This window comes from Drosophila arizonae, unplaced genomic scaffold, assembly GCF_054131065.1.
Source record: "Drosophila arizonae isolate 15081-1271.41 unplaced genomic scaffold, UAZ_ARI_1.0 ARI_Backbone_143, whole genome shotgun sequence".
Classification (NCBI taxonomy): domain Eukaryota; kingdom Metazoa; phylum Arthropoda; class Insecta; order Diptera; family Drosophilidae; genus Drosophila; species Drosophila arizonae.
In genome coordinates, this window is record NW_028315214.1 from 56184 (window position 1) to 82217 (window position 26034).

The window sequence follows — 26034 nt, forward strand, 5'->3', positions numbered from 1 at the left end:
GAAGGCTAAAATTTTCTTGCAACTCTGGAAGCATAAACTTGATTGGGATGGGAGTCTTCCGTCTGCATGTCACACTGCATGGCTAGACATTTGCAGTAACTTTGGAAGTGGTCTTAGTAGTGCATTTCCCATGCTATCATTAATACCAGGATCGAAGATTGAGGTCCATGCCAGCATCGAGGCATACGGAGCCTGCATTTATTTGGTATCTAGAGGTCAGCATACCAGTAGCAGGTTACTTTGCTCCAAGTCTCGAGTTGCGCCTCTAAAAACGCTCACGGTTCCCAAGCTGGAACTATGCGGGGCAGAGTTGCTTGCGCGTCTAATGGATGAAGTGGTTCGCTTAGGCATTTTCGCAGGCGAGTTTCATTGTTGGTCTGACTCTACTGTTGCGCTTTCTTGGATCAATGACCAACCCGGACGATTTAACGTTTTTGTTTCAAATCGCATCGCCACGATACAAGATCTCACATCAGCAATGGAATGGCACTATATACCTACAACACTGAATCCCGCGGATATATTAAATGCATCATTACTTTGGTTCAACGGTTCAGGTTTCCTCTGTAAGCCCAGATCTCAGTGGCCAGTCTCAGCACTTCCAGAAAGAACTTCAATTGAGCGTCGAAGAACTGTGCTTCTTGTAAAGGACAGTCCATGATGTCTCTATGGACTGCAAGTTTGTGAATTCCTTCGGCCGCTTGCAGCATACGTTTGCATACGTATCAAAGTTTATTAAAATAGTCATGGTCCACGAGTAACTCTAGCAGACATCCGGAACGGCACGCATATACTGTTAAGAATGATTAAACGAACACATCCCTCAGACGACATAAATGCGCTTCGAAATAAAGGAATGGTTCCGTCATCCAGCAGTCTAGCCTCGCTGTCACCGTTCCTTGATGAAATTGGGCTGCTACCTGTCGATGGTCGTCTCAAAAACTCAACTTTAAACTTTGATAGTCGCCATCCAATTATTTTGCCCAAAGTTGATCCATTATAATGCATTTCCATCAGCGAAACTTGCACGCTGGTCCCCGAGCAGTGCTAGCGTTGGTTCGTTCCCAATATTGGCCAATTGGAGGTAGAAAAACTATAGCCAGTGTAATTCAGAGATGCGTAATTTGCTTTCGTGCAAGGCCTCGACTCGTTGAGCACATAATGGCAGATCTACCCAAGGATCGAGTCGACGCACAGTAGGACTCATTTTGCGCTGCAAAAATCATAACTCTTGAACCAAGCAAGGTATTTCGAAAATTTAAAAACATTTGACAGAGAATTCTTCAAGCTTGAGCTGAGCATAAGGTGATGTGTGAATAGGTGGCTTCACATAAAAAAACATAAAAAAAAGTGATTTTAGTCAAAAATTACACATTTTTGTATGAAAATATTTTTTTTTTATTATATTTCTTAATACCCAGTGGCGACGACCTGAATGAGGTCTGTTGAAATAATGCATTACATACGAGAAAAAAGTAATGCATTACCTATGAACATTTTCATCATCAACATCAGCGCATTTGTAATGTACAAAATAAAAAGTGCTACTCATACGACAGAATCGAGCTCTTGTCAACTTCGTTTTTGTATGCCCCTTCCCAGCTAACCAACCCAGTGGCGGAAATGTTCATTATAACATCCATTACTCATGCATTACTTCGCGCCTGTGTGCATTCAATAACCGCTTACAAGCTGCCTTACTTTTTTAAGGAATGGCCGCTTTTTCTCCCGGGTGCATGAAAATGTTGAATTTTGTAAAGTAGAAAGTAAGGCTGTGACGAAGTTGCCTTCGGCTCTCCATTACTCATGCGTATACTTTTTAAATATTGTAATGCAGAAATTCCGCAACCTGAAGAAAAACGCATCATACAATTTCAAAATCGCTTATGGGTAAATAATGTACGTGCATTACAACACAATATACCTGTAACCCATTTTCCCACTATATAAAATGGCTTACTTCTTAATGTAAAGTAATTGGGGTAATAATTGATTACTAATTGAAAAATAGAAAGGCTTCAGTAATGCAGTATTTTTTGTGTAAATTTTTAAAAATTTTTATTTAATATTATTATTATTATTATTATTATTTCTTAATATTTAAAACTTAAACTATGTCTTATTACTATTTATTCGATTCAGAGGTTTATTAGAGACTAAAAATACAAATGAATATATGCTGCAGCGCAAGCAGCCGAAAATGAACTTAAAGCATACACGAAAGAATCTCCGTTACAATTAACAGAACTTAACATGAGAATAATGTTAGACAAAGAAATAGACATCCAGCGGTGCTTACATACATAATTTTAACACTCCTTCTCAACGCGATGTCTATTTTACAAAAATGTTTCATTTTAAACCTAACATTTCAGTAAATTCTCATGTTTGACTTTACATAAATTCTTCGTCAATACATCTGCTTTCATTTCATCTGTGGGAATGTACTTTATATCAATAACTTTATTTTTGTACATTTCCCTTACAAAATGGTATTTTATTTCAATATGCTTGCTACGTGAATGATATTTTGCATCTTTAGCAAGGCATTGTGCGCTCTGATTATCACTGTAAATCAGAACCTTTGTCATCGGCCCGAGCCCCATTTCGTTGACCAGTTTTCTAACGTATACCGCCTCCTTGGCTGCTGTAGAAAGTGCCACGTACTCGGCCTCTGTGCTACTGAGGGCGACCAAATTCTGCTTCTTGGACTCCCAAGAGACTGCTGCTCCAGCAAGGTAGAATGACCAACCCGTAAACGACTTCCGATCGTTACTGTCGCCAGCCCAGTCCGCATCAACATAACAGTGTATAGGCACACCCGTTTTGTTATAGTGTAGTCTCAACCTCATGCTCCTTGTGCGGATCTGCATTTCTCTGCGCCAGCTTAGCCACAGAGTGTATTATATCTGGCCGTGTAGTCAACGCCAAATACAATAACGAACCAATGAGCGATTGATAGCGTGTTTTATCCACCTGGCCGCAGTCAACATCATCGCACTTCGTCTGGAACCCAATTTCCAACGGAGTCGCGCTTGGCTTGCAGTCTTGCATGCCGTAATCCTTCAGCAGATCTTCAATGTACTGCCTATGGCCTATGGAGAGACTACCAGTCTTGCCATCTCGCTCAATCTCCATCCCCAGAAAGTAGTGTAGCTCACCACCATCGACCACGTCGAATTTGCTTGATATGAGCTGCTTAATGTGGGCCACATCTTCTTCTCTGGTACATGCAAGTATAAAATCGTCAACATATACAACAATAATATTCAAATACCCTTTGATCTTGCTTGTATAAATGCACGGTTCACTTGCACATGGGACGAAACCAATCTCCAATAGAGTGCTCTCCAGCTTTTGGTTCCACTCCCGACCGCTCTGTTTCAAGCCGTACAACGACTTCTTCAGCTTCAGTACGCGCTTGGGATGAGTAGCGTCGACAAAGCCCTCTGGTTGTCGCATATACACGTCATCGTGTAGCTCGCTGTTCAGGTATGCTGCAGAAACATCCATCTGATGCAGATGCATCTCGTGCTCGACAGCCAACGCAATTACCAATCTGATTGAGGAGTAACGTGCCACTAGAGAGAACGTTTCCATGTAGTTAACTCCGTATTGCTGTCCGCACCCTTTTGCGACCAATCTAGCTTTAAATCGCTGAACGTTGCCATACTCATCACGCTTGGTGGTAAAAACCCATTTACAACCAATAGCCTTTCGCCTGCTGGAAGATCGACCAGACTCCATGTCTCAGTGTTCTTCAGGCTATCATACTCCTTCTGCATCGCCGATCTCCAGTTTTCAGATTGCTCTGATTGAAATGCATCCCTAACACATGTGGGAACAACAACATTTCGAGCATCCAGTACATTCAGAACATTGTACTCTTTTCGTGGACGACCTGTACGCCCAGTGCGAACAATTCGTGGTCTCCCTGGACCTCTTTTACCTGTCACCCTGCTCATCCTCAGCATCTTCTTCGTCACCACTTGACACTGCCTATCAACCGTTGGACTTTGCTGCTGCTCATCAGGATCGTGACTTTCTTCATCTTGCTCGCAATCAACTTTTTCATCTGGCTCAAGGATTAGCACATCTGACTTACGTGATGATCCTTGATCGTGCTCCAATCCCGTCCTGAACTTGTGCTCTAAAAACACAACGTCTCGGGATAACACAACGCTTCTTTTGACAGGGTTGTACAGACGATAAGCTTTGGCAGTCTCAGAATAACCTACCAGCATATGCTGCTCGCCTTTTGCTGAAAACTTGTTTTATGCTTTTTATTTAATACAATAGCCTCCATACCAAATACTTTTAAATGGGATACGCTCGGTTTTTTCCCATACCAATCCTCATATGGAGTTTTGCCAATCAAAGCTGCAGTTTCAGCCCTATTGCGAAGATACGCAGCCGTCATTATCGCCTCGCCCCCAAAAGATTCACTAACTCCAGCATGCACCATCATACTTCGCGCCATTTCCACCAGTGTTCTGTTGGCGCGCTCCGCCACACCATTTTGTTGTGGAGTGTGGGGAACAGTTAGTTGTCTTTTTATACCATGGCTCGATAAGAACTTTTCAAATATACGCTCAGGTACTCACGCCCGTTGTCGCTTCTTATAGCCTTTATGCGTTTGCCAGTCTGATTTTCAGCCAACTTCTTAAAGTCTTTGAATTTTTCAAATACATCACTTTTATTCTTTAACATGTACACCGACATATAGCGCGATTTATCGTCAATAAACGTTGCAAAATAGCGCGCTCCACCTTGTGATGCCGTACGCATGGGTCCACATATGTCTGTATGAACTAAAGCTAGTAATTCTTTTGAGCGATTTTCTGACACTTTGGGAAACCTTTTCACGCAAATCTTACTTTTTGCACACGTTTCGCACACAAAGTCATTTGTATTACACACACTAGCCGGAAGTCCATGAACCATGCCCTGTTTGATCATTTTATTAGGCTATCAAATTCAGATGCCCGAACCGATCATGCCATTTCACCAATTGATTCACATTTGCATTTACATTAGCTGCAACTACTGTGTTCATTGCTACTTTCAAACAAAAACAAATCATTATGTTTTTCTGCAACTAGCCAGTTTTCATTGTTATTGTCTTTAACAAACACTTTGTTTTTCACAAAAATTACTTTTAAACCCTTTTCAGTTGCCTTTGACACAGATATAAAATTGCATTGTAAGTCTCTCGCATATAAAACGTCGCGCAATTCGATCGTATTATTTCTTCACTTAAGCAATACTGTCCCGCAACACTCGGTTTCTATGTAATTATCGCCTGCTAGTTTTATTTTCTCTTTGTGCTCACGCATATGTATAAACATTGATTTGTCCGCGCACAAATGAGCTGTAGCACCACTGTCCACGCACCAGACAGTTTTTTGTCAACTGGATTTTTCCAGAAAAAGAGAACACCGAAAAAGCCTTTTTACCGCTCTTTTCGATCGCTTTTTCGCTTCTCGTTGTGTTTAACACCCCCTTTCTCTTTTAATCTGCACTTCGCCGCGAAATGCCCGTTTTGCCCGCAAAGCCAACACTTCATGTCTTTCGGGTCTTTTCTTTGTCTTGTTTCGTTTACCGTTTGTTGGACGCGACGAAAAAATTGTATTCTCGCTTTTTTCACCCTCGTCGCCTACGTTGCGCCGCTCTCCTTCTTCCATCAATTTGATTTTTAGAGCGTTAAATGAAGGCAATGCGTCTCGTGTCTCGATAGCGACTACGAAATTGTCCAACCTTTCATGTAAACTTGCTAGTAATATTATTACAAGCATTTCATCAGCCACCTGCACTTGTATTTCTCTTAATTTTTCTACGACATTAGAAAAATTAGCCAAATGCTCACGAACACTGTCTGTAGCTGACATTTTCATATACAACAGTTGCTTGAACAACTGTACTTTACGCGCGGGTCCCGACGGCATATAAACCTCGGATAACTTTGTCCACGCTTCTCTCGCGGTTCCACAGTGCTTTATATAGTTTATCTCCGACGCTTTTACAGATAACAAAATGCTAGCTAAAGCCTTCTCATCTTTGCTATCAAACGACGCTTTCTGTTCCACGGTATCGTTCTCATTTTTCAATAACCGTCCACATGTCACCGACCACAAGTCAGAATGAATTAACAAACTTTTCATCTGCACTGACCACGAAGTATAGTTTTCACTATCTAGTTTCTCAATTGCAAACATTGAACTCATTTTGCACACATTAGTTTGGCACACGCTTTAACTAATAAATCGAGTCTCGTATGCGATTTTTTCAATCACCAGCACAGCTTTCACTTTCCGCTGCCTGGGCCCATAACCTATTCGATTCAGAGGTTTATTAGAGACTAAAAATACAAATGAATATATGCTGCAGCGCAAGCAGCCGAAAATGAACTTAAAGCATACACGAAAGAATCTCCGTTACAATTAACAGAACTTAACATGAGAATAATGTTAGACAAAGAAATAGACATCCAGCGGTGCTTACATACATAATTTTAACACTATTTTATTAAATCTATCTAAGCTATGTCTTATTATCTACTTTAATTTTGCAGTCAAATTTTTGTTTTGCCAGTCGACCTTTCTGGACTTTGAAGCAGTTGCGAATCGTCGCTATGTACGTCTTCTTCGTCGACCCTTCGGTTTTGATAGCATCTGTAAATTAAACATTATTAATTTTTGTTCATTCAAAATACATGTAAGATGATTTTTACATACCAGCAAGAGCATCGTTCAAATATTTGAACTCTTTAAATGGCTTTTTGCCGTTTAAGCCATCATAGTTAAGGTTTGGGATTATATCCTTGGATATAATGCTATCAAAATTTTTTGCCACATTTCCGTTAGCAATTTTTTGAAGAAGACGCACCTGTATATATAAATTAAAGAAGAAATCGTTAAGTTGAATTATATTACATAAAAGACATATGGTACTTACGAAAGTTTCTTTCTGCTCCTTTACCTGTTGGTCTACTTTTTCTAAGTCTCCCATAGTTAATATGGGAAACCAATGCGACTCGGAAGCAATGTCCTCATTAGTTAACTTTTTGAGGATAGTGAGCATTTCCAACTGCCTTTTTTCTATTCTCTCCAGCCTTTGTTGCCTGGCAATAAGTCGGCGTATGTTGCGCTTACTTAATCCTCTTTTGGAAGGCATATTGCAAAGATAATTCACTTGTTTGCACACTGGCGTTACTGCTGCTTATGTATATGTATATATATGTATATATATATGTTTATATATAATATAATATATGTATATATATATAATATAATATAATATATATATTATATAAATTGATTTATTTATTGTATAAAATATTGTTAAAATTGGCTTGATTGCAAGTCTTTTAATTAATATATATGCATATAATTACATGCATATGTATTTACATATATATATGCGCGTATATTGCACGTGGTCATAAACGTTTGACCGTGAAATAATTGCTGGCAAATAAATAGCCAGAATTGCAATGTACAATGTATGTGTACACTTAATTCCGTACAATTACTATTAAAATTATTAATTGTAATGCAACAAGCCAATTTTACAAATATTTTTGTTTAACTTACTGCGAAATACTTTCCTTAACGTCCACACAGCACAAGAAAATCAGAAAAGTGATGCGACGCGGCGGGTAAAACGAAATCAGAAGTCATCACACATATGCAATTATGCACTTGTATTTACGCACATTAACACTATACACACAAAAGGAATAGACATAGACAAAAAACCAAACGAAAGAAGAACGCGTGCCACACGCAAATCGGTAAAATTGAAAACGAAATTCGACAGACGCAACGAACGACGAAAATCGTTTTTTGATCAGAGGGGAAGGGGCATACAAAACCGAAGTTGACAACAGCTCGATTCTTTCGTACGAGTAGTCGTTTTTATTTTGCCCATTACAAATGCGCTGAAAAAAAATCTCATAGGTAATGCATTACTTACGTCTCGTATTTCATGCATTATTTCGACCAACCTCATTCAGGTCGTCGCCACTGGGAAGCGGCCATTCCTTAAAAAAGTAAGGCAGCTTCTAATCGATCTTTTCATGCACACAGGCGACAAGTAATCCATGAGTAATGGACAAAATAATGGGCATTTCCGCCACTGGGTATGACTAGTTTAACAATTATTTCTTAGAAATTAGATTTTTTTTTTTCTTTAGTTTTTCTGCTCGGACTCTTCTATAGATGGGTTAATATCTAATAAACTTAATGTAGAAACAAAAAGGGAGCAATAACAAGTGCTTGTTGACAATATTTTACATTAGGTAGAAACAAAAAAGAGACAGCAGCGGAAATGTTAACAACAATTTATAAAAAAAAAACCCAACCCCTTTCAACAAACGTTTTGCCGTCGGCATTTCAACCTACTGCATACAGCTGCATGCAAATTTGACCGTTTTTACTACATTTTGTGCGTTTTTATGCCGATTTTGGGTTAGTTTTTTGCTATAGGAATCAATATCGCAAATTCGCGCAGCAAATTTTTTTTATGAATCTTGTAGAATATACATTTCTTAACACGTGTGTATAAACCGAAGTTTGGGAATCGCCGGGAATCAATATATTTAATCCACTTTAGGTAAAAAAAGGGCAAAATTTGGACGTTACCTAGAATGAATCTATCTCGTAAACTAATAAACAGAATGACATCATTTTTCTTTTATTTTGTTGGGAATAAGCCAATTTTTCCAACGATACCAAGAAGTCAACAATCCGTACATTATATTTGCTTCAGTTCGGTCGCAAAGTGCAACATTTTTTACAAAATTTCGATGTTTCGGTTCAGTTTGCAAATTTACCCAACTTTGAGGGGTCACAACTACCCATTAAATTTACCTATTTTCAAACATCTTTTGGAACCTGTCCCTATGGTTAATTTCCAATCGAATGGCATCCAAAAATCTAAAAGCGGTGATTATGAATTTACTTATTTTTGCCACGCTCTTTCGGCAGAGGTCCAACAGTGCGACGGCTATCGGGTCTTTGGAGTGACTGGAGTCGACTTTTGCGGACCCTTCTTTTACAAGCCTGAGGCACGAAACAAGGTGCCTGTGAAATGCTACGTTTGTGTGTTTATTTGTTTTGCTACAAAGGCTATTTGGTTGGAATTAGTCAAGGATTTAACTACCGCGGCATATTTGCATGCAATTCAACATTTTATATGCACCAGAGGAAAGCCAAGTCAAATCTGGTCGGATAACGCCATAAACTTTCTTGGTGCCCGCAACCAGCTTCAGGAGTTGAAGGGTCTATTTCTGTCAGACACCCACCAGAAGGCTGTGAAGGATTTCTGTTTGGCAGACTCAATCGAATGGCATTTCGTCCCTCCAAGATCGCCTCACTTTGGTGGCTTGTGGGAGGCTGCAGTGAAGACAGCGAAGCATCATTTCTACCGATGTGTTGGGTCCTCCGTCCTAACTTACGATGAGCTTCGCACACTGGTTTGCAACATCGCTGCTGTCGTTAATTCACGCCCTTTAGTTTCGATTTCAGAGCACCCATCAGACATAGACGTGTTGACACCTGCGCATTTCCTCAACGGTAGCCCTCCTTCGTCCTTCAGTGAGCCAAACCTGACAGGGCTCAATTTTAATCGTTTGGATGCTTGGCAGCGCGTAAGCTATCTCCAGCAGGTGCTCTGGACTCGTTGGCGGGAAGAATATCTCAACTTGTTACAGCAGCGAGCGAAATGGAGAACCTCCAAACCTGGCTTGGCTGTTGGCAACATAGTTCTTGTGAAGGATGAGAATCTACCTTCACTTAAGTGGCCACTAGCCAGAATACTCGAACTTATCCCTGGAAGTGATGGCGTTGCACGGGTAGCCCTAATAAAAACTGCAGCTGGCTAGATTAGAAGAGCTACAAATAAGCTGTGCTTGCTGCCCCTTAAGGATTCTGTTGAAGACTAAGTCTTCAACGGGGGGAGGATTTTGGGCTCAGCAATCATCGCTTCATTGTAATTATTAGCGGCAGTTCATAGAATATGTTAGCATTTAAGAGAATTTGTAACGGAGATCACGCTCTCCTTTTTGCGTTGTCTCTTTCTCCCACGCACCGGCTCAGCTTAATCAGCCGGCTCGCGTACATTGTAGTTAGTATGCAATTAACTCTTGTTTAGAGAAGATGCAGTGTTAGATTGACTATTACATACATAGTAGCGGACAGCACGACAGCCTAGTCGCTTGTTCGCGTCTATCACATAAACTCTGTAAACTCTAATATTCGCTAATAAACTAATCATTAAGTAAATTCAATCGTTTAATAATTTAAAGCTATTCGAAAAATCTCGATAGCTCAACAAGCTATAGCTCAACTACTATACTATGGGCTGCATTTAGCTCCCACTATCCGAGCATTTGAATTCTCAAGGTTATATAACTATATTGGAGAATATTCTTGTGGACTTTTTGGATAATGCGGCCATACATGTTTCATGGTCTAGTCGAACCAAGTTTCAGGAGATGAAAATCAATACAATGTTATGGCTTGCTCGATATCCGGACATAAATCCTATAGAAAACATGTGAGGAACCTATTAATTCGTTACCAAATCGGGTTTTTGAAGTAATTCATAAATCTGGGAGATGGACGCATTCTAAATTAACATTTACAGGTTTTTATAAAGTTTGTTTTCAATTTTTTGATATTTTAGAACAAAGTGCCTTTAATTGAATTTTTTTTTTTAAATATGTATGTAAACATCGCTGAATGTCTACCTCTTTTGCTAACATTATTCTCATGTTAGGTCTGATTTGTCACGCCCCTAGTAGGCGTAGATATATATTTTTTTTCACCAATCTTTATAGAATTAAAGCATCAGCTTACGTGCAAAATTTCAGCATTCGAAGTTTATAACTTTAGGAGATACAGTTTTATCCGATTTGTCACGCTCCCAATGGACGGAGATATATCCGCCATAGCTCGTGATCTTCGGTGGTCGACGAGAACCTACATACCATTTCAATTTCAGCTTCTAGCTCTTCAACAAACTTGATTTCTGGTATATCGGAAAATGGTTTTTCCGATTTGTCACGCCCCTAGTGGGCGGATCGGAAAAATTTTAACACTTTATAGATCGGAGATATACACTTGTATGTGATCCAAATTTCAAGTCTCTAGCTTCAATAGCGCCGAAATAGATTGCGTTCATACGGACAGACGGACGGACAGCAAGACGGACATTGCACAAAACCAATATACTCATTTCACTTTCGTGAATGAGTCTAAAAACTAGTTTTCAGCAAAAGGCGAGCAACATATACTGGTAGGTTACTCTGAAACTGCCAAAGCTTATCGTCTGTACAACCCTGTCAAAAGAAGCGGTGTGTTATCCCGTGAGTCGGATGTGCTAATCCTTGAGCCAGGTGAAAAATTTGATTGCGAGCAAAAGGATGAAAGTCACGATCCTGATAAGCAGCAGCAAAGTTTAACTGTTGATAGGCAGTGGCAAAGTGGTGACGAAGAAGATGCTGTGGAGGAAAAAGGGGTCCAGGGAGACCACCAGTTGTTACACGTCCACGAAAAGAGTAAATTTTTCTGAATGTACTAGACGCTCGAAATGTAGGTCCCACATGTGTTAGTGAGGCATTTCGGTCAGAACAAAGTTATTGGTTGTAAATGGGTTTTTACCACAAAGCGTGATGAGTATGGCGACGTTCAGCGTTTTAAAGCTAGATTGGTCACCAAAGGGTGCGGACAGCAATACGGAGTTAGCTATACGGAAACGTTCTCTCCAGTTTCACGTTACTCCTCAATCAGATTAGTGATTACGTTTGCTGTCGAGCACGAGATGCACCTGCATCAGATGGATGACTTTGCAGCTTACTTAAACAGCGAGCTACATGATGACGTGTATATGCGACAACCAGAGGGTTTTATCGACGCTGATTATCCCAAGCGCGTACTGAAGCTGAAGAAATCGTTGTACGGCTTGAAACAGAGCGGTCGGGAGTGAAACCAAAAGCTTTAGAGCACCCTTTTGGAGATTGGTTTTGTCCCATGTGCTAGTGAACCATGCATTTGTACAAATAAAATCGAAAGGTTATTTAAATATTATTGTTGTACAGTGCTTATCATAATTATAGCCCACCCAGCAACTTAAACTTTGAGCCAGTTTTAACAACATATTTAAGGGTTTTCACAAATAAATTTTACAGCACTTTGTAGACTGGAGCATATTTAGTAGATTATATTGAAATTTTTGTTCAATTTATGGAAAACTAAGAAAGAACCGTTAACTTTTGCTCTGTGCTAGCATTTTTGCTTGCATTTTTGTGTATCATAATTATAGCCCACTGTCGCAAACTTGAGTTTATTAAGTGCGGAACAGACTTTTGGCTTTACAGATATGGTAATTAAGTAAATTTAGATAGTTTTTAAGAGATGCCGCTTGGAAAACAATTAACCTATTATGAAAAAGGCCGTATTTTCTCACTTTTCGAGTCAGGAGAGTCTATTTCGAGTATTTTACGAATTTGAAAAAAAAGGCTAAGTGTAATTAAAATTTTTTTGGATAACCCCGCAGAATAAGGATCAAGAAGACGTACTGGGTGAAAGCCGTTACTAATTGCGCACGATAAACGCAAAATTATTAAGAAAGCCAGCAACAACCCAACCGCTTGTATAGCTTTGGCCTCACATGTGGGCGAATCTATGACAGCGATGATTGTTTAGCGAGTACATAAGAGCTCAGGAATCATAAATAGGTCTAAACTGACCAAAGCATCCATGTTGCTAAGTCGACACAAGGTTGCTCGACTTCATTTTGCCGAAAGACATACTGCGACCGATCTGACATACGCGCGTTTGAATCATCGTCTTTTGGCTTACAGTATATTTATAAATTTGACCACTAACAGGTCATATTTTCTTATGAGAAGAAGTTTAACCTGGATGGTCCTGATGGGTTTGATACTTATAAGGATGATACTATGTTTTTTTTTTAAAGGACAGACTTTGGAGATGGCTCCGTCATGATTTGTGGTACATTTTTTTAATTTGGTACCTGGGAATTGAAGTTTGTAACGAGCGGAATGAACAGTGAAGAGTATATTCAGGCTCTGGATAGTAGTCTTAATCCATATTTAAGGGAATTACGTGAAAAACCAATGGTTTTCCACATGCCAGATCCATGTGAACAGACGTACAAAGGAGTGTTTGGAGGAATTTCATGTTGATGTCCTTGACTGGCCAGAATGTTTTTCAGATCTCAACCCGATAGAAAATGTCTGTGGTAATCTTGCAAGACGTGTGTATGCCACAAATCACCAATTGGAGACAGTTGGATATCTTAAAACGCAAATTCTAAATGAATGACAAAGTTTCGAAAGGGACCTTTTATTAAATTTAGTGGTTTCAATGAGGAAGAGAATTTTTGAGTTGACTGAGGCAAATGGAGGCCGGACTATTTATTACCATTAGTTTTCCATCAATCCGCAATGAATTAAGATTTTTTTTTACCAAAATATGAATTTGTACAAAATATGAATTTGTAATTTTGATACAGAAAATGGTGCTGTTTTTCTTTGTTTTTTACTTCTTTTTAAAAAATCGTTATTAAATCGTTTATTTTAAGTGAAAAAGTCTTTTGCCATTCATAATTGAAATACTGAACTACTTATTTTCGAAGATTTTGACGAAATATTCCATTTGGGAAAAATGTTCAGCCGATTCGTTTAAGTGGATTAAAAGTGGGCTATAATTATGATAAGCACTGTATATCCTGACCATTTTATACTTGCATGTACCAGAGAAGAAGATGTGGCCCACATTAAGTAGCTCATATCAAACAAATTCGATGTGGTCGATAGTGGTGAACTGTACTACTTTTTGGGAATGGAGATTGAGCGAGATGGCAAGACTGGTTGTCTCTTCATATGCCATAAACAGTATATTGAAGATCTGCTGAAGGATTACGGCATGCCAAGCGCGACTCCGTTGGAAATTGGTTTCCAGACGAGGTGCGATGATGTTGACTGCGGCCAGGTGGAAAAAACACGCTATCAATCGCTCATTGGCTCGTTATTGTATTTGGCGTTGACTACACGGCCAGATATAATACACTCTGTGGCTAAGCTGGCGCTGCAGATCCGCACAAAGAGCATGAGGTTACAGCCAAACAGGTATTAAGATATCTAAAAGGCACCTCAGATTTGAGACTACACTATAACAAAAAGTACAAAATAATGTACAAAAATAATGTAGGAAATGAAATGATATTAGGTGTATTAAATAAGAATTTATGTAAAGTCAAACATAGAAATTTACTGGAATTTCAGGATTAAAATTATACATTTTTGTAAAGTAGACATCGCGTTGAGGAGGAGTGTTAAAATTATGTATGTAACGGACATTCTTTCGTTTATGCTTTAAGTTCATTTTTCGGATGCCTTCGCTGCAGCGTATATTCTTATGTATTTTTAGTCGCTAATAAACCTCTGAATCGAACAGAGTTTCGCGCTTTATTTTTGAAAATTTTAGATTTTCTTAAATTATAGTTTTTTTGTTTAATAAATTCATAAAAAATTCGTTAAAGAAAAAAAACCAAGTAAGAAAACTCGAGAGTGCTCGACTAGATACTACCCTGAAATTTCCATTTCGATGTATTTAAAAATATAAATGTAATACAAAAGAAAAGAAAAGATATATTTTGAAACAATTAAAAAAAATAACATCAGTTGCACCGCTCGCGATTCAAAGCCGCGACTTCTCGATTAAGTGCAGCGCCATCTAGCAAAACTAAACCAAACTAACAGCAGATGTGATTCTAAGAATGTTCTAGAAGAAGTTTTTATGTATGTGTGCACGCGTGAGTTTGTTAATTGACCAAACATTTTATTATTTTTTTGCGTCGATTGACTTAACGGAATTTAATGAAACTTTCAGCATATGATCTAAATAATATATTGAATATTTTGCAAATTTAAATAAATGAAAAATCATTCATAATTAGCTATACTGGCATTTGACTTGAACTTTAATGTTTTTATTCGATAACAAGTAAGAAGGCTCCAGTCGAGACTGCTTGACTAGGAGATACCCTAAACCCTCTAAGCTGATATTCTAATCATTCTGCACTGCTTTTATGCACGCATACATACACATGCATCCACACACACGCATAAGCCTGCGCTCTGCTAACTGCGCAGTTAGCAGCGACTGCGCTTGGGCTGCGCTGTAGTGTGGGCAATATTATGAGAATTTATTTGTTGAATAATTTCTTTTGTAGACATACGATCTTAATGAAACTTTCAGAGCGTAACCATATGGTGAATATGTGTGTACATTCTGTAGCACAAGTCTCTAGTACTTGAAATACGTTTTTTACAAATTGGGGGAGAAGGGGGCGTGGTATCCAAAATCAGTAAATTACAAAATCTTGTATCGAATAACTTTATATACAACGTAAATTCAAATTAGGCTAAAAAAACAATTTTTCGATTATTCTCGAAAAAAAAGTTATCGGATGATTTGTCGAAAAAATAAAGCAAACTCGTACTGCGTATGGTACACACGAGTATGCGTGCCAAATTTCAGCTCTCTAGCTCTTGTGACTTCTGAGATCGATGTGCTCATACGGACGGACGGACGGACGGGCAGGGCTATATCGACTCATCTCGTCGCCCTGATCAAGAATATATATACTTTGTGGGGTCTGCCACGCCTCCTTCTTCCCGCTACATCATACTTTTTCACAAAACCATTATACCCCTGATTTCCCATTTTCAATGGGTTCAGGGTATAAAAACTGTTGAAAAGAAGCAAAAGTCACCATCACAAATGCAAAGCTGTGAAACATGGATTAGTCAGCTAGACGAGTCTATTTTCTATGTTTCTAAAAGTCTTTGTCTTTTGGGTTGTTGGTGCTTATGCTTTGCTCTTCAAGTTAGTTGCGTTGCGACGAGTGCGTGCGGTTTATGAAATAAAACAAACAGTGTCTTCTTATTTTTGGCTGGTCTGGACTAATAATATTATATTTTTCAATAGGTTATGGGCCCAGATACATAATAACAATTAAATGACTGTTTGTTTGTTTGTAATGAATAAAAAGTGATTAAAGTACATATAAACATACAAATCAATTTTGTGTAAAATATTTGAATTTGTGCTGAAAATAATTTACCTGTTATGCGTCAGTACGCTAAGCGGGAATTCGCGGAAAAAGTCAATTCTGAGGAAAAGCGCAACAAAGACAAAAAACCTTAAGAAGTATTGGTGTGCAGAAGTGTAACAAAAGCAAAATGGATAAAGTAAAGAGAAACATAAAACAGTTTGGCGGCAAAGTGTATTATAATTGAATATTTGAGTGACCAATTTGTGCATTATGCGAATAATGAGAATACGGCTAAACGGATTTCTCAAAGTTTGGATGCAACATACAGTCATATACATATGTACATATATATGTACATATTTGCGTATATTTATTTGAGGGCTATTTAAGAAGAAACAAATTTAAACGTATAAAATTATTCAACTAAGAAATAGAAGAGTATTAAGTTCCATTCATATTTTATAAAAAACGAAATACATATGTATGGAAAAAAAAAAGTATCACCGAAGCGTTCGAACCCGCACCACAGCTTTACTTGACCAGCCAGTTGCTAAAATAGAATAGCTTAATAAGAGAGCGTCATCAGACAAAACTACAGTAACGGCTAGAAAGTCCAGAAATCAATCGAAATTCTAAGAATGTGAGAAAAGGCGCGCTTCTGTCTGTACGCATAGAATAGACGATGAGTGTGTGCACAAGCATAGGAAAATCGCGCTGATCTGCTGCTAGCTTGAAGCCGGTATCCAATATATGGATATAAATATACATATATCGGCGAGTCATTAAAATCCTCAGTTACAGTCGATTCGTCTTGTCCTCCATTACGCCACTAAAATTGTGCAGCGAGTCTCAGCGTGCTGTCGGGTTCTCTACTCAAATCAAAGGTGACGCGCTCTAGCATATTCATGTCAACTAGAGATCATATTCTTCCCATACTCAGTATCGATAACAATCATCGTCACATTTACCCAACACAACTCTGAGCCACACTCGATATCAGTATTTACTGACGTCACACCATTTTAGTGTTGCATTAACTCAATTTGGTCACGCTAGAACAACACTGACCACACAACAGAACCTTATGAGTATTGGCGCGTAATTTCAAAATACTGTACTCTATCAATTTATCTCCGACACGTCCACGTGTAGGCAATAGTTCTCTCGAAACTCATTTTAATAGCTCCAAACTTTATTAAAGCAATTAATATTCATTAAAAATCTTCAAAAGTATTTTGTCTCAATTCAAGCTTTCAATTCACATAACCGTTTCTTAACACAACATTCTCAATTCATTAACATTGTCATTTCAGTAAATTTCTTTTATATTCCAATTTCATTAACAATGCCTCTTCAGTAATTTTCTTTCACATTCCAATTTCATTAACAATGCCTCTTCAGTAAATATCTTTTACATTTCAATTTCATTAACAATGCCTCTTCAGTAAATATCTTTTACATTTCAATTCTTGTTATTCAGTCCTTTCATGTCACTTTTACGTCTCAAGAATCCTAGGCAAAGTACCTCCACGTAGCCATCGACAATACTCCACGACATCTGACGGCATCTATCCCCCGTCTTTACAGTCTGTTGCAACTGTTTCCATACGGTCTGTTTCACCCGTTTCCATACGGTCTGTTTCACCCGTTTCTCCAGATGAACTCATTTCATCTCCGTCGATATCCAGCTCACTCGGTACTTGCCCATCAGGCATTCTTCGTAAGCTGTCATGAGAGTATTTGTACAGTCGTTTATCTGTTAAAGATCTCAGTTTATATGTCACCCTATAAAACTTCTATGATTACAAAAGGTCCACGAAACTTTGGATCTAACTTTGTTTGTATACGTTCGTTGTCTTAAATTAAAACGTAATCTCCTATACCGAACTTCACAACTTTAGCTTTACCCTTATCAAATTTAACTTTGTCATACTGGGCTGCTTTCTCTATATTCTTTATCGCTTGCTTTCGTATCTCTGCCACATTAACTTGAGGCTCCATATCATCAATAGGAACTAGTCCCAAGGGTCTGGCACTCTTCCCAACTACGAGTTCTAATGGACTTGACTTGGTTATTCTGTTAATTCTACTATTTAGTGACAATTGCACTTCTCCCAGAACATCTTGCCATACTCGATTACTAGCCTCAGCGACAGTTAGCAAATTTTTCAAAGTACTCATCACTCTTTCGACCTGCCCGTTGGCCCTACTGGTTCCCGTGGCTATCAAATGCAGATGAATTTTCTGAGAAGCACAAAATTCAGCAAATTTCGCACATGTAAAACATCTAGCTTGATCAGCTATTATTCGATTGGGTACTCCGAATATAGCAATTGAAGATTTTAATGCGTTGATACAGCTATTAGCGTCCAGCTTAAATGCGTGTGATACAGATACACATATTTCGTAAAACCATCAATTTGTACTATTATATACTCTTTGCGATCATTCTTGCCACTTAACTTCCCAGTGCATGTCTACATGCAAAGTATGCCAGGGTATACTCACTTTAGGTATTGGGTGTAATTCCGCTACGAATTTTCGGACATACTTTGTCATCCCCTTAAACCAATAGTGCTCGTATACCTTTATCCAAGGTCTTTTCCCACCCGAGATGGAATATTGATTCATGAACTTGATTTATTATCGACTACCGAAACGATCGCGGGATCACTGGTAAACTACGAGTCTTACCATTGCGTTGAATCTTCTTATACAAAACTTTAGCCCTAATTTCATACGTGAATGATAAATCATTCGAAAGCTCTCCATCAATTAATTTGCGAATTATACATGAAATATCGCGTTGCTGTTCGGCTTGTATCCAACTTTCCGACACTGTCATAATTTCTACACGCTTTTCTATGAATTTATTCTGTGACACTTCTTTCTTATTGGTCAAGGGATTCCTAGAGAGGAAGTCTACGTGGGCCATACGCTTCCCTTCCCGATACTATATCGAAGTTGAAGGATTGTAAAAATGCCCACCAACGATATACCCTTGGTGTTAATTCAATTTTCGTTCTAGACGCCTTTAAAGAATTACGAATGTAATTCCGATCAAATAGTGTCTAAAGTGATTTACTGCCTTAACTACTGCTAAAGTTTCCAACTCATAGGACGAATATTTAGATTCACATGTAGTAGTTGTCTTACTAAAATACTCTATGACATATGGTTTATTTTCTATTCTATGTAAGAGTATCGCTCCATACCCGATTGAACTTGCATCAGTATGCAGTTCCACTGGGTATTTTGGGTCAAATATCATTAACATGGTTTGTTAGTAAGAATCGTAACAATTTGTTTGCGAATTGATTCATGCTCCTTTTTCCAGCTAAAGCTAGTTTTATCACAAGTCAGTGCATAAAGGGGCTTCATTACCTGAGAGAAATCTGGCACGAATTGCCGAAAGTATGAAGCTAAGCCAATAAATTGTCTCAAACTTGTGATTGACGTGGGAGGTGGCAATTCACTCAGTGCTTCAATTTTACGTAAATTAGGACGAATTTCACCTGCTCGTACTTCATATCCAAGATACTGAACGGAGTCTTTTAAAAATGAACATTTTTCACCATTAAATGAAAAGCCAGCATTAGACAGTACATTCAAAACCGTTTCTAATCTCTCAAAAGCAATCTTCTTCGTTGGGGCAACGATCATTATATCGTCCATGTAAACAATTACATAAGTATAGGCCAGGTCGCCGATCGCTTTCATTACCGCTCTCTGGAATACGATGGTGCGTTCTTTAACCCAAACGGCATGGCCAGTAAACTCGAACTGCCCATCAGGAGTGACAAATGCTGTGTATTCAATGGAATCTTTATGCAACTGCACCTGGTAGTATCCACAGGCCATATCTAGGCAAGTAAAATACTTGGCTCCTCTCAGTCTAGCTATTTGATCGGATATTAGAGGAAGTGGAAACTTATCAGCCACTGTATTTTCATTCAATTCTCTATAATCAACACAGAGCCTGACTGAAGCATTCTTCTTTTTTACTAAAAGTGCCGGGCTAGCAAAGGGCGAACTGCTAGTTCTGATTACGTTATACTCTAACAGCTCTTCAACTTTAGCTCGAAGTAATTCTCGTTCATTAGGACTAAATCGATAAGGTCGTCTTTGTACCGTCTTAGTTGGTTCAATTAAGCGAATAGTCATCTCTCCTGTATTTACACGAGTACAAGGTGTTCCCTGAATAAACTGTTTTCTATACTTTTCCAATAACTTAAGCAATTGGTTTTTCTCTTCTCCACTTAAATCTGTGCATACGTTTTTAAAATCATATTCATAGGCTTTTACAGAACAAATATTAACTGTTTTGTCTTTTACAAATTCGACACCTGCACATGATACTATAGCGATATACCCTTGAGCTAATATCTCGCGACCTAATACAATACTATTTTTCATACATGCATCCTCAATTACATGGAACACTATTTCAATACAATTTCCATTAATCATTACGTTACTTATTATCTGAATCGTACAAATAATAGTAGTGGTACCAATACCGCTTAGTGACACAACATTGTTTGTTCTTTTACCGGTCAACTTGTGTGATAGACACAATTTAACTAAAGAGCAGTCGAAGCCCGAATCAAAAATAGTCTGATACTTCTCACCTCGATGTTGCATCATTGTTTTTGGCTCGTCGACGACACACAGCTCCACTCTCTTATGTACTCGAGACCCTGCATCTTCTCCAGACGAATTCCTCGGACATTGTGTAGAAATGTGTCCCAGCTTATGACTTGACTGTTTTAGTACGCTGCGACGACGCTCGCTCAGCTCGAAGGTCTTCTCTAGATGGCGATTGTTTCTTCACTCTGCACTCTGCCTTCTTATGTCCAAGTTTCCCGCATGAGTGACATTTAACTTGAAACATCTTGGGGCGTTTGTTCGAAGATTCCTCCTCCGTGAAGTTAAATCGCTTTCTTTCGAACGAAAACACCTGTAACTCCGACTGCAAATCCCTTCTGTTACTAATGTTTCCAGTGTAGGCAATGCGTTGCAACCTGTGGTCGTGATTTGCCAAATGACCAAGCACAACAGACGTAGCTATCCCCTCAGTATCCATGTCTCGCCATTTAGTCAATAGAGATGTAATTTGTCGACTGGCATACACAGCAAGACACTCGCCGGCATTTGGACGACTATTCAGTAGATTTAGAATAGATGCCGCTGGCGTCTCCACACTTTGATACGTTTGCTCAAACAGTTGTCTGAACTGAGGCCAAGTAATGCCTGCATAACAAATCTGCGATAGCCACTGAGACGCGCTTCCATCCAAGCATTTTGTTAGCGCCAAAATTAATTCACTCCCAGACAAAGGTTTTTCGATGAATAAGATGTCTACAGTAGCACACCACTGTCTTGCATCGGCGCCAGCAACATCAGAATTGAATTTCGGCAAGACAATGCCGCCATTTTGTAACGGTTGTTTAGACGACGCTTGCAAACTTTTTGCAAGTTCCAGAAAATTCTGATTTTGTTGCTCTAACAAAACACGAAATTGATCTTCAGCCACTGTTGGTCGAGAGTTTGATCCCACTTCTGATATCGGCGAGTCATTAAAATCCTCAGTTACAGTCGATTCGTCTTGTATTTTGTCCTCCATTACGCCACTAAAATTGTGCAGCGAGTCTCAGCGTGCTGTCGGGTTCTCTACTCAAATCAAAGGTGACGCGCTCTAGCATATTCATGTCAACTAGAGATCATATTCTTCCCATACTCAGTATCGATAACAATCATCGTCACATTTACCCAACACAACTCTGAGCCACACTCGATATCAGTATTTACTGACGTCACACCATTTTAGTGTTGCATTAACCACTGACCAAAGAACACATAGATGAGACATGTAGAACAAACTTTTTCACCACCGAAAAAATGTGCATTAGGGACTACTCACCTTCGTAGTTGCTCGGCTCCGTCTCTTACGGCTCGAGCAGTGAAAATACAAGACTACAAAGTCAGTTCGTTGCGAGCGCTGAACGAAATGGTCCCATTCTTATATGAAGCAATGCTATGCGCTATTTGTCCTACTCTCTCTCTCTCACTCTATCTCTCTCTTTGGTCTCTCAAATCACTGAACTCAGCAGCGCACAAAAATTGAATGTTGTTCGCGGCGATCCCAGCTCTTTCCTCTTGAGTGAAGGGTATACCGAAATCATAAAAGCATTTGTCACGCTCATGCAAACAAAATGTAAGCGTTTCGATGGTTATTCGTGGCAAGGGTATGAAAGCGTTGATACGCATAAAGAATATGATTTCGCGTCGGGCAAGTACAACATTTTTAACCGAAAAAATTATCGTAACTTTATTAAATGCTTTGCAATATATGAAATACACATGTCATATTATACTCAAGCTTTACTCATTATTGTCAAAAATTTCTAATTAAGTCATAATGGCCCATTTGATAGTCACCCTACGATTCAAATCATAAAAAATTTACAAACTACTAAATCCAGAGACAATTAGCTTGCCATCCCATACAAGCATACACATACACAAATGTATGTACATATGCATGTGCTCACTTCACAAGGCAGACAAATTTTGGGCTGATAATAGACGAAAATACTGAGAAAGAATTGAGTTTCGCGACGCACGCACACAAAAGCACATACACGTAGTAAGGATGTGTGCATGCTCGTCGCGAAAATGTATTCTTTCTATGCAGAACAGGCTGTGCAAATTATAAAGCCCAAAATTTACCGTTGGTCTGCCTTGTGAAGTGAGCACATGCATATGTACATACATTTGTGTATGGTATGCTTGTATGGGATGGCAAGCTAATTGTCTCTGGATTTAGTAGTTTGTAAATTTTTTATGATTTGAATCGTAGGGTGACTATCAAATGGGCCATTATGACTTAATTAGAAATTTTTGACAATAATGAGTAAAGCTTGAGTATAATATGACATGTGTATTTCATATATTGCAAAGCATTTAATAAAGTTACGATAATTTTTTCGGTTAAAATGTGTGTACTTGCCCGACGCGAAATCATATTCTTTATGCGTATCAACGCTTTCATACCCTTGCCACGAATAACCATCGAAACGCTTACATTTTGTTTGCATGAGCGTGACAAATGCTTTTATGATTTCGGTATACCCCTTCACTCAAGAGGAAAGAGCTGGGATCGCCGCGAACAACATTCAATTTTTGTGCGCTGCTGAGTTCAGTGATTTGAGAGACCAAAGAGAGAGATAGAGTGAGAGAGAGAGAGTAGGACAAATAGCGCATAGCATTGCTTCATATAAGAATGGGACCATTTCGTTTTCAGCGCTCGCAACGAACTGACTTTGTAGTCTTGTATTTTCACTGCTCGAGCCGTAAGAGACGGAGCCGAGCAACTACGAAGGTGAGTAGTCCCTAATGCACATTTTTTCGGTGGTGAAAAAGTTTGTTCTACATGTCTCATCTATGTGTTCTTTGGTCAGTGCATTAACTCAATTTGGTCACGCTAGAACAACACTGACCACACAACAGAACCTTATGAGTATTGGCGCGTAATTTCAAAATACTGTACTCTATCAATTTATCTCCGACACGTCCACGTGTAGGCAATAGTTCTCTCGAAACTCATTTAATAGCTCCAAACTTTATTAAAGCAATTAATATTCATTAAAATCTTCAAAAGTATTTTGTCTCAATTCAAGCTTTCAATTCACATAACCGTTTCTTAACACAACATTCTCATTCATTAACATTGTCATTTCAGTAAATTTCTTTTATATTCCAATTTCATTAACAATGCCTCTTCAGTAATTTTCTTTTACATTCCAATTTCATTAACAATGCCTCTTCAGTAAATATCTTTTACATTTCAATTTCATTAACAATGCCTCTTCAGTAAATATCTTTTACATTTCAATTCTTGTTATTCAGTCCTTTCATGTCACTTTTACGTCTCAAGAATCCTAGGCAAAGTACCTCCACGTAGCCATCGACAATACTCCACGACATCTGACGGCATCTATCCCCCGTCTTTACAGTCTGTTGCAACTGTTTCCATACGGTCTGTTTTCACCCGTTTCCATACGGTCTGTTTCACCCGTTTCTCCAGATGAACTCATTTCATCTCCGTCGATATCCAGCTCACTCGGTACTTGCCCATCAGGCATTCTTCGTAAGCTGTCATGAGAGTATTTGTACAGTCGTTTATCTGTTAAAGATCTCAGTTTATATGTCACCCTATAAAACTTCTATGATTACAAAAGGTCCACGAAACTTTGGATCTAACTTTGTTTGTATACGTTCGTTGTCTTAAATTAAAACGTAATCTCCTATACCGAACTTCACAACTTTAGCTTACCCTTATCAAATTTACTTTGTCATACTGGGCTGCTTTCTCTATATTCTTTATCGCTTGCTTTCGTATCTCTGCCACATTAACTGAGTGCTCATATCATCAATAGGAACTAGTCCCAAGGGTCTGGCACTCTCCCAACTACGAGTTCTAATGGACTTGACTTGGTTATTCTGTTTAATTCTACTATTTAGTGACAATTGCACTTCTCCCAGAACATCTTGCCATACTCGATTACTAGCCTCAGCGACAGTTAGCAAATTTTTTCACTCTTTCGACCTGCCCGTTGGCCCTACTGGTTCCCGTGGCTATCAAATGCAGATGAATTTTCTGAGAAGCACAAAATTCAGCAATTTCGCACATGTATAAAACATCTAGGCTTGATCAGCTATTATTCGATTGGGTACTCCGAATATAGCAATTGAAGATTTTAATGCGTTGATACAGCTATTAGCGTCCAGCTTAAATGCGTGATACAGATACACATATTTCGTAAAACCATCAATTTGTACTATTATATACTCTTTGCGATCATTCTTGCCACTTAACTTCCCAGTGCATGTCTACATGCAAAGTATGCCAGGGTATACTCACTTTAGGTATTGGGTGTAATTCCGCTTGAACCTTCCCTGAAGTTGATTTTGTCACTCTACCAGTGATACAGTTCGCTACGAATTTTCGGACATACTTTGTCATCCCCTTAAACCAATAGTGCTCGTATACCTTATCCAAGGTCTTTTCCCACCCGAGATGGAATATTGATTCATGAACTTGATTTATTATCGACTACCGAAACGATCGCGGGATCACTGGTAAACTACGAGTCTTACCATTGCGTTGAATCTTCTTATACAAAACTTTAGCCCTAATTTCATACGTGAATGATAAATCATTCGAAAGCTCTCCATCAATTAATTTGCGAATTATACATGAAATATCGCGTTGCTGTTCGGCTTGTATCCAACTTTCCGACACTGTCATAATTTCTACACGCTTTTCTATGAATTTATTCTGTGACACTTCTTTCTTATTGGTCAAGGGATTCCTAGAGAGGAAGTCTACGTGGGCCATACGCTTCCCTTCCCGATACTATATCGAAGTTGAAGGATTGTAAAAATGCCCACCAACGATATACCCTTGGTGTTAATTCAATTTTCGTTCTAGACGCCTTTAAAGAATTACGAATTTAATTCCGATCAAATAGTGTCTAAAGTGATTTACTGCCTTAACTACTGCTAAAGTTTCCAACTCATAGGACGAATATTTAGATTCACATGTAGTAGTTGTCTTACTAAATACTCTATGACATATGGTTTATTTTCTATTCTATGTAAGAGTATCGCTCCATACCCGATTGAACTTGCATCAGTATGCAGTTCCACTGGGTATTTTGGGTCAAATATCATTAACACTGGTTTGTTAGTAAGAATCGTAACAATTTGTTTGCGAATTGATTCATGCTCCTTTTTCCAGCTAAAGCTAGTTTTATCACAAGTCAGTGCATAAAGGGGCTTCATTATCTGAGAGAAATCTGGCACGAATTGCCGAAAGTATGAAGCTAAGCCAATAAATTGTCTCAAACTTGTGATTGACGTGGGAGGTGGCAATTCACTCAG

At 38.7% G+C, this 26034-nt stretch overlaps 1 long non-coding RNA gene across 2 annotated transcripts; it reads right to left on the bottom strand.

Moving 5' to 3' along the window:
• Positions 1-5509: 5509 nt before the first annotated feature.
• On the bottom strand, positions 5510-7112 carry LOC149267753 (uncharacterized). Of its 2 annotated transcripts, none has more exons than XR_016271456.1 (3): positions 6979-7112; positions 6735-6885; positions 5510-6671 (listed from the first exon to the last, which is right to left on the bottom strand). It is a non-coding gene; the product is annotated as an uncharacterized LOC149267753 (long non-coding RNA). The 2 variants fall into 2 exon arrangements; XR_016271457.1 differs by having other exon boundaries at positions 6955-7112.
• Between the last annotated feature and the right edge of the window lie 18922 nt (positions 7113-26034).